Source organism: Callionymus lyra, unplaced genomic scaffold, assembly GCF_982586985.1.
Source record: "Callionymus lyra unplaced genomic scaffold, fCalLyr1.hap1.1 HAP1_SCAFFOLD_135, whole genome shotgun sequence".
NCBI lineage: Eukaryota > Metazoa > Chordata > Actinopteri > Syngnathiformes > Callionymidae > Callionymus > Callionymus lyra.
The window spans coordinates 5001-15000 of NW_028258610.1; the positions used below are offsets into that span (position 1 = coordinate 5001).

At 58.8% G+C, this 10000-nt stretch overlaps 1 non-coding gene across 1 annotated transcript; it reads left to right on the forward strand.

Annotated features, from left to right (window-relative positions):
* The first annotated feature begins 1661 nt into the window (after nucleotides 1-1661).
* LOC148058162 (5S ribosomal RNA) lies at nucleotides 1662-1780 on the forward strand. Its single transcript, XR_015710100.1, has one exon. It is a non-coding gene; the product is annotated as a 5S ribosomal RNA (ribosomal RNA).
* Nucleotides 1781-10000: the final 8220 nt, after the last annotated feature.

Here is a 10000-nt window from a genome sequence, read left to right on the forward strand (position 1 = left end):
GGCCTGGGGGGCCTCCTCCTGCGGGGATGGAGAACCAGGGGGCCTGGGGAGCCTCCTCCTGCGGGCATAGAGAACCAGGGGGCCTGGGGAGCCTCCTCCTGCGGGCATGGGGAACCAGGGGGCCTGGGGAGCCTCCTCCTGCGGTGATGGGGAACCATTGGGCCTGGGGAGCCTCCTCCTGCACCAGGGGGCCTGGGGAGCCTCCTCCTGCGGGGATGGGGAACCAGGGGGCCTGGGGAGCCTCCTCCTGCGGGGATGGAGAACCAGGGGGCCTGGGGAGCCTCCTCCTGCGGTCATGGAGAACCAGGGGGCCTGGGGAGCCTCCTCCTGCGGGCATGGAGAACCAGGGGCCTGGGGAGCCTCCTCATGCGGGGATGGAGAACCAGGGGGCCTGGGGAGCCTCCTCCTGCGGGCATGGAGAACCAGGGGGCCTGGGGAGCCTCCTCCTGCGGGGATGGGGAACCAGGGGCCTGGGGGGCCTCCTCCTGCGGGGATGGAGAACCAGGGGGCCTGGGGAGCCTCCTCCTGCGGGGATGGAGAACCAGGGGGCCTGGGGAGCCTCCTCCTGCGGGGATGGAGAACCAGGGGGCCTGGGGAGCCTCCTCCTGCGGGGATGGAGAACCAGGGGGCCTGGGGAGCCTCCTCCTGCGGGGATGGAGAACCAGGGGGCCTGGGGAGCCTCCTCCTGCGGGCATGGAGAACCAGGGGGCCTGGGGAGCCTCCTCCTGCGGGGATGGAGAACCAGGGCGCCTGGGGAGCCTCCTCCTGCGGGGATGGGGAACCAGGGGGCCTGGGGAGCCTCCTCCTGCACCAGGGGGCCTGGGGAGCCTCCTCCTGCGGGGATGGGGAACCAGGGGGCCTGGGGAGCCTCCTCCTGCGGTGATGGGGAACCATGGGGCCTGGGGAGCCTCCTCCTGCGGGGATGGGGAACCAGGGGGCCTGGGGAGCCTCCTCCTGCGGGCATGGAGAACCAGGGGGCCTGGGGAGCCTCCTCCTGCGGGGATGGGGAACCAGGGGGCCTGGGGAGCCTCCTCCTGCACCAGGGGGCCTGGGGAGCCTCCTCCTGCGGGGATGGGGAACCAGGGGGCCTGGGGAGCCTCCTCCTGCGGTGATGGGGAACCATGGGGCCTGGGGAGCCTCCTCCTGCGGGGATGGGGAACCAGGGGGCCTGGGGAGCCTCCTCCTGCGGTGATGGGGAACCATGGGGCCTGGGGAGCCTCCTCCTGCGGGGATGGAGAAGCAGGGGGCCTGGGGAGCCTCCTCCTGCGGGCATAGAGAACCAGGGGGCCTGGGGAGCCTCCTCCTGCGGGCATGGGGAACCAGGGGGCCTGGGGAGCCTCCTCCTGCGGTGATGGGGAACCATTGGGCCTGGGGAGCCTCCTCCTGCACCAGGGGGCCTGGGGAGCCTCCTCCTGCGGGGATGGGGAACCAGGGGGCCTGGGGAGCCTCCTCCTGCGGGGATGGGGAACCAGGGGCCTGGGGAGCCTCCTCCTGCACCAGGGGGCCTGGGGAGCCTCCTCCTGCACCAGGGGGCCTGGGGAGCCTCCTCCTGCGGGGATGGGGAACCAGGGGGCCTGGGGAGCCTCCTCCTGCGGGGATGGGGAACCAGGGGCCTGGGGAACATTTTCAACACTTTGGGGCATTTCACAAGCGCTTCCCTCGCTTACGGCCACACCACCCTGAATGAGCCCGATCTCGTCTGATCTCGGAAGCCAAGCAGGGTCGGGCCCAGTTAGTACTTGGATGGGAGACCGCCTGGGAATACTGGGTGCTGTAAGCATTTTTTTTTGCCATTATTTGTGGGTAGAAAAGTGAGAAAAGTGACCTAAAATAGAACCGGGACTAGGCGGCAGTTCCCCCCACCAGGCGGCGGCATTTGGGGCATTATTTGTGGGTAAGAAAGTGAGAAAAGTGACCTAAAATAGAACCGGGACTAGGCGGCAGTTCCCCCCACCAGGCGGCGGCATTTGGGGCATTATTTGTGGGTCAGAAAGTGAGAAAAGTGACCTAAAATAGAACCGGGACTAGGCGGCAGTTCCCCCCACCAGGCGGCGGCATTTGAGGCATTATTTGTGGGTCAGAAAGTGAGAAAAGTGACCTAAAATAGAACCGGGACTAGGCGGCAGTTCCCCCCACCAGGCGGCGGCATTTGGGGCATTATTTGTGGGTCAGAAAGTGAGAAAAGTGACCTAAAATAGAACCGGGACTAGGCGGCAGTTCCCCCCACCAGGCGGCGGCATTTGGGGCATTATTTGTGGGTCAGAAAGTGAGAAAAGTGACCTAAAATAGAACCGGGACTAGGCGGCAGTTCCCCCCACCAGGCGGCGGCATTTGAGGCATTATTTGTGGGTCAGAAAGTGAGAAAAGTGACCTAAAATAGAACCGGGACTAGGCGGCAGTTCCCCCCACCAGGCGGCGGCATTTGGGGCATTATTTGTGGGTCAGAAAGTGAGAAAAGTGACCTAAAATAGAACCGGGACTAGGCGGCAGTTCCCCCCACCAGGCGGCGGCATTTGGGGCATTATTTGTGGGTCAGAAAGTGAGAAAAGGGACCTAAAATAGAACCGGGACTAGGCGGCAGTTCCCCCCACCAGGCGGCGGCATTTGGGGCATTATTTGTGGGTCAGAAAGTGAGAAAAGTGACCTAAAATAGAACCGGGACTAGGCGGCAGTTCCCCCCACCAGGCGGCGGCATTTGGGGCATTATTTGTGGGTCAGAAAGTGAGAAAAGTGACCTAAAATAGAACCGGGACTAGGCGGCAGTTCCCCCCACCAGGCGGCGGCATTTGGGGCATTATTTGTGGGTCAGAAAGTGAGAAAAGTGACCTAAAATAGAACCGGGACTAGGCGGCAGTTCCCCCCACCAGGCGGCGGCATTTGGGGCATTATTTGTGGGTCAGAAAGTGAGAAAAGTGACCTAAAATAGAACCGGGACTAGGCGGCAGTTCCCCCCACCAGGCGGCGGCATTTGGGGCATTATTTGTGGGTCAGAAAGTGAGAAAAGTGACCTAAAATAGAACCGGTGCAGGCGGCATGTTCCCCCACCAGATGGCGGCATTTGGGGACCCGTAGTGTGGGCAGAAAACTCACCAAAGTGACTTAAAATAGAACCGGTGCAGGCGGCATGTTCCCCCACCAGATGGCGGCATTTGGGGACCCGTAGTGTGGGTAGAAAACTCACCAAAGTGACTTAAAATAGAACCGGTGCAGGCGGCATGTTCCCCCACCAGATGGCGGCATTTGGGGACCCGTAGTGTGGGTAGAAAACTCACCAAAGTGACTTAAAATAGAACCGGTGCAGGCGGCATGTTCCCCCACCAGATGGCGGCATTTGGGGACCCGTAGTGTGGGCAGAAAACTCACCAAAGTGACTTAAAATAGAACCGGTGCAGGCGGCATGTTCCCCCACCAGATGGCGGCATTTGGGGAGCCGTAGTGTGGGCAGAAAACTCACCAAAGTGACTTAAAATAGAACCGGTGCAGGCGGCATGTTCCCCCACCAGATGGCGGCATTTGGGGACCCGTAGTGTGGGCAGAAAACTCACCAAAGTGACTTAAAATAGAACCGGTGCAGGCGGCATGTTCCCCCACCAGATGGCGGCATTTGGGGAGCCGTAGTGTGGGCAGAAAACTCACCAAAGTGACTTAAAATAGAACCGGTGCAGGCGGCATGTTCCCCCACCAGATGGCGGCATTTGGGGACCCGTAGTGTGGGCAGAAAACTCACCAAAGTGACTTAAAATAGAACCGGTGCAGGCGGCATGTTCCCCCACCAGATGGCGGCATTTGGGGACATGCAGTGTGGGTAGAAAACTCACCAAAGTGTCCTAAAATAGAACCGGGACCAGGGGGCCTCTTCCCCCACCAGGTGGCGGGCTTGGGGGGCTTGGTTTCCGGGTAGAAAACTCACCAAAGTGTCCTAAAATAGAACCGGGACCAGGGGGCATGCTCCCCCACCAGGCGGCGGGCTTGGGGGGCTTGGTTTGCGGGTAGAAAACTCACCAAAGTGACCTAAAATAGAACCGGGCTAGGCGGCATGTTCCCCCACCAGGCGGCGGGCTTGGGGGGCTTGGTTTGCGGGTAGAAAACTCACCAAAGTGTCCTAAAATAGAACCGGGACCAGGGGGCATGTTCCCCCACCAGGCGGCGGGCTTGGGGGGCTTGGTTTGCGGGTAGAAAACTCACCAAAGTGTCCTAAAATAGAACCGGGACCAGGGGGCATGTTCCCCCACCAGGCGGCGGGCTTGGGGGGCTTGGTTTGCGGGTAGAAAACTCACCAAAGTGTCCTAAAATAGAACCGGGACCAGGGGGCCTCTTCCCCCACCAGGCGGCGGGCTTGGGGGGCTTGGTTTGCGGGTAGAAAACTCACCAAAGTGACCTAAAATAGAACCGGGACCAGGGGGCCTCTTCCCCCACCAGGCGGCGGGCTTGGGGGGCTTGGTTTGCGGGTAGAAAACTCACCAAAGTGACCTAAAATAGAACCGGGCTAGGCGGCATGTTCCCCCACCAGGCGGCGGGCTTGGGGGGCTTGGTTTGCGGGTAGAAAACTCACCAAAGTGTCCTAAAATAGAACCGGGACCAGGGGGCATGTTCCCCCACCAGGCGGCGGGCTTGGGGGGCTTGGTTTGCGGGTAGAAAACTCACCAAAGTGTCCTAAAATAGAACCGGGACCAGGGGGCATCTTCCCCCACCAGGCGGCGGGCTTGGGGGGCTTGGTTTGCGGGTAGAAAACTCACCAAAGTGTCCTAAAATAGAACCGGGACCAGGGGGCCTCTTCCCCCACCAGGCGGCGGGCTTGGGGGGCTTGGTTTGCGGGTAGAAAACTCACCAAAGTATCGGCAAAATAGAACCAGGGAAGGGGGGGATGTCGGTCACAAGGTGCCCGAGTCAGAGAACCAGGAAAACGGACATAAATCCAGAAAACCTCGGTGTCTGACTGCTCCTCAAAAAGTGGTCTTTTTGATGTCACGAGCGCAACCACCTAGAGGTTAATGGGGAGGGATGGTGTGAGCGCAAACGGATTTTTCCTAAGTGTGACTGCTCCTCAAAAAGTGGTCTTTTTGATGTCACGAGCGCAACCACCTAGAGGTTAATGGGGAGGGATGGTGTGAGCGCAAACGGATTTTTCCTAAGTGTGACTGCTCCTCAAAAAGTGGTCTTTTTGATGTCACGAGCGCAACCACCTAGAGGTTAATAGGGAGCGAGTACAACAGGGGAGGGAGTGAATGGGCTCGGACTGTGGCCGAGCCTGGTGCCTCAAAATCGGACAAGGTTGGACTGGAAGCCCGCTGAGAACTCTGGTTCTTTTGCCAGACGAAACGAATTTTTTCCGAGTGTGACTGCTCTGCAAAAAGTGGTCTTTTTGATGTCACGAGCGCAACCACCTAGAGGTTAATGGGGAGGGAGTGGAAAAAACGACAAAGTGTTGAGCTCCGGACCGGGATGGCGGGCGACTCGAGCGGTCATGCCCGACTTTGAGACACTTTGTCGCGGTCATGCGAGCGACCTCCACTGCTCCCCGGAGGTGCCCCGGACCGGGTTGGCGGGTGACTCGAGCGGTCGTGCCCGACTTTGAGACACTTTGTCGCGGTCATGCGGGCGTCCTCCGCCGGTCCCCGGAGGTGCCCCGGACCGGGTTGGCGGGTGACTCGAGCGGTCATGCCCGACTTTGAGACACTTTGTCGCGGTCATGCGGGCGTCCTCCGCCGGTCCCTGGAGGTGCCCCGGACCGGGTTGGCGGGTGACTCGAACGGTCATGCCCGACTTTGAGACACTTTGTCGCGGTCATGCGGGCGTCCTCCGCCGGTCCCTGGAGGTGCCCCGGACCGGGTTGGCGGGTGACTCGAGCGGTCGTGCCCGACTTTGAGACACTTTGTCGCGGTCATGCGGGCATCCTCCGCCGGTCCCTGGAGGTGCCCCGGACCGGGTTGGCGGGTGACTCGAGCGGTCGTGCCCGACTTTGAGACACTTTGTCGCGGTCATGCGAGCGACCTCCGCCGGTCCCCGGAGGTGCCCCGGACCGGGTTGGCGGGTGACTCGAACGGTCGTGCCCGACTTTGAGACACTTTGTCGCGGTCATGCGGGCGTCCTCCGCCGGTCCCTGGAGGTGCCCCGGACCGGGTTGGCGGGTGACTCGAGCGGTCGTGCCCGACTTTGAGACACTTTGTCGCGGGCATGCGGGCGTCCTCCGCCGGTCCCTGGAGGTGCCCCGGACCGGGTTGGCGGGTGACTCGAGCGGTCATGCCCGACTTTGAGACACTTTGTCGCGGTCATGCGGGCGTCCTCCGCCGGTCCCTGGAGGTGCCCCGGACCGGGTTGGCGGGTGACTCGAGCGGTCGTGCCCGACTTTGAGACACTTTGTCGCGGTCATGCGGGCGTCCTCCGCCGGTCCCTGGAGGTGCCCCGGACCGGGTTGGCGGGTGACTCGAGCGGTCGTGCCCGACTTTGAGACACTTTGTCGCGGTCATGCGGGCGTCCTCCGCCGGTCCCTGGAGGTGCCCCGGACCGGGTTGGCGGGTGACTCGAGCGGTCGTGCCCGACTTTGAGACACTTTGTCGCGGTCATGCGGGCGTCCTCCGCCGGTCCCTGGAGGTGCCCCGGACCGGGTTGGCGGGTGACTCAAGCGGTCATGCCCGACTTTGAGACACTTTGCCGCGGTCATGCGGGCGACCTCCGCCGGTCCCTGGAGGTGCCCCGGACCGGGTTGGCGGGTGACTCGAGCGGTCGTGCCCGACTTTGAGACACTTTGCCGCGGTCATGCGGGCGACCTCCGCCGGTCCCTGGATGGCGGGCTCCAGTGAGGTCGGCGGGGGAAGGCTCGGGCTGAGGCCGACTTCGGTGCCTCAAAGTCGGACAAGGTTGGATTGGAAGTCCGCTGTGTTGAGGACCAGTGGCATTCGGCGGTGGAACGCTCAGAACTTGGCCGACATCGGTGCCTCAACGTCGGACAAGGTTGGAGTGGATGACCGCTGATAACTCTGGTTCTTTTGCCAGACGAAAGAAATTTTTCCCGAGTGTGACTGCTCTGAAAAAAGTGGTCTTTTTGATGTCACGAGCGCAACCACCTAGAGGTTAATAGGGAGGCACCATAACAGGAGAGGGAGTGAAAAGGCTCGGAGGGTGGCCGAGCCTGGTGCCTCAAAATCGGACAAGGTTGGAGTGGATGACCGCTGAAAACTCTGGTTCTTTTGCCAGACGAAAGAAATTTTTCCCGAGTGTGACTGCTCTGAAAAAAGTGGTCTTTTTGATGTCACGAGCGCAACCACCTAGAGGTTAATAGGGAGGCACCATAACAGGAGAGGGAGTGAAAAGGCTCGGAGGGTGGCCGAGCCTGGTGCCTCAAAATCGGACAAGGTTGGAGTGGATGACCGCTGAAAACTCTGGTTCTTTTGCCAGACGAAAGAAATTTTTTCCGAGTGTGACTGCTCTGCAAAAAGTGGTCTTTTTGATGTCACGAGCGCAACCACCTAGAGGTTAATAGGGAGGCACCATAACAGGAGAGGGAGTGAAAAGGCTCGGACGGTGGCCGAGCCTGGTGCCTCAAAATCGGACAAGGTTGGAGTGGATGACCGCTGAAAACTCTGGTTCTTTTGCCAGACGAAAGAAATTTTTTCCGAGTGTGACTGCTCTGCAAAAAGTGGTCTTTTTGATGTCACGAGCGCAACCACCTAGAGGTTAATAGGGAGGCACCATAACAGGAGAGGGAGTGAAAAGGCTCGGAGGGTGGCCGAGCCTGGTGCCTCAAAATCGGACAAGGTTGGAGTGGATGACCGCTGAAAACTCTGGTTCTTTTGCCTGACGAAAGAAATTTTTTTCCGAGTGTGACTGCTCTGCAAAAAGTGGTCTTTTTGATGTCACGAGCGCAACCACCTAGAGGTTAATAGGGAGGCACCATAACAGGAGAGGGAGTGAAAAGGCTCGGAGGGTGGCCGAGCCTGGTGCCTCAAAGTCGGACAAGGTTGGAGTGGATGACCGCTGAAAACTCTGGTTCTTTTGCCAGACGAAAGAAATTTTTTCCGAGTGTGACTGCTCTGCAAAAAGTGGTCTTTTTGATGTCACGAGCGCAACCACCTAGAGGTTAATAGGGAGGCACCATAACAGGAGAGGGAGTGAAAAGGCTCGGAGGGTGGCCGAGCCTGGTGCCTCAAAATCGGACAAGGTTGGAGTGGATGACCGCTGAACACTCTGGTTCTTTTGCCAGACGAAAGAAATTTTTTCCGAGTGTGACTGCTCTGCAAAAAGTGGTCTTTTTGATGTCACGAGCGCAACCACCTAGAGGTTAATAGGGAGGCACCATAACAGGAGAGGGAGTGAAAAGGCTCGGAGGGTGGCCGAGCCTGGTGCCTCAAAATCGGACAAGGTTGGAGTGGATGGCCGCTGAAAACTCTGGTTCTTTTGCCTGACGAAAGAAATTTTTTCCGAGTGTGACTGCTCTGCAAAAAGTGGTCTTTTTGATGTCACGAGCGCAACCACCTAGAGGTTAATAGGGAGGCACCATAACAGGAGAGGGAAGGAAAAGGCTCGGAGGGTGGCCGAGCCTGGTGCCTCAAAATCGGACAAGGTTGGAGTGGATGACCGCTGAAAACTCTGGTTCTTTTGCCTGACGAAAGAAATTTTTTCCGAGTGTGACTGCTCTGCAAAAAGTGGTCTTTTTGATGTCACGAGCGCAACCACCTAGAGGTTAATAGGGAGGCACCATAACAGGAGAGGGAGTGAAAAGGCTCGGAGGGTGGCCGAGCCTGGTGCCTCAAAGTCGGACAAGGTTGGAGTGGATGGCCGCGGAGAACTCTGGTTCTTTTGCCTGACGAAAGAAATTTTTTCCGAGTGTGACTGCTCCTCAAAAAGTGGTCTTTTTGATGTCACGAGCGCAACCACCTAGAGGTTAATAGGGAGGCACCATAACAGGAGAGGGAGTGAAAAGGCTCGGAGGGTGGCCGAGCCTGGTGCCTCAAAGTCGGACAAGGTTGGAGTGGATGGCCGCGGAGAACTCTGGTTCTTTTGCCTGACGAAATAAATTTTTTCCGAGTGTGACTGCTCTGCAAAAAGTGGTCTTTTTGATGTCACGAGCGCAACCACCTAGAGGTTAATAGGGAGGCACCATAACAGGAGAGGGAAGGAAAAGGCTCGGAGGGTGGCCGAGCCTGGTGCCTCAAAGTCGGACAAGGTTGGAGTGGATGGCCGCGGAGAACTCTGGTTCTTTTGCCTGACGAAAGAAATTTTTTCCGAGTGTGACTGCTCCTCAAAAAGTGGTCTTTTTGATGTCACGAGCGCAACCACCTAGAGGTTAATAGGGAGGCACCATAACAGGAGAGGGAAGGAAAAGGCTCGGAGGGTGGCCGAGCCTGGTGCCTCAAAGTCGGACAAGGTTGGAGTGGATGGACGCGGAGTACTCTGGTTCTTTTGCCTGACGAAAGAAATTTTTTCCGAGTGTGACTGCTCTTCAAAAAGTGGTCTTTTTGATGTCACGAGCGCAACCACCTAGAGGTTAATAGGGAGGCACCATAACAGGAGAGGGAAGGAAAAGGCTCGGAGGGTGGCCGAGCCTGGTGCCTCAAAGTCGGACAAGGTTGGAGTGGATGGCCGCGGAGAACTCTGGTTCTTTTGCCTGACGAAAGAAATTTTTTCCGAGTGTGACTGCTCCTCAAAAAGTGGTCTTTTTGATGTCACGAGCGCAACCACCTAGAGGTTAATAGGGAGGCACCATAACAGGAGAGGGAAGGAAAAGGCTCGGAGGGTGGCCGAGCCTGGTGCCTCAAAGTCGGACAAGGTTGGAGTGGATGGCCGCGGAGAACTCTGGTTCTTTTGCCTGACGAAAGAAATTTTTTCCGAGTGTGACTGCTCTTCAAAAAGTGGTCTTTTTGATGTCACGAGCGCAACCACCTAGAGGTTAATAGGAGCGAAGGATACTTGGACAGAGTATCGAGCTCCAGCGCAGGCGGCGGGGAAAGAGCTCAGGCTCAAGCCGACCTTCGCGCGTCATGGACGCACTGTGATACCACCT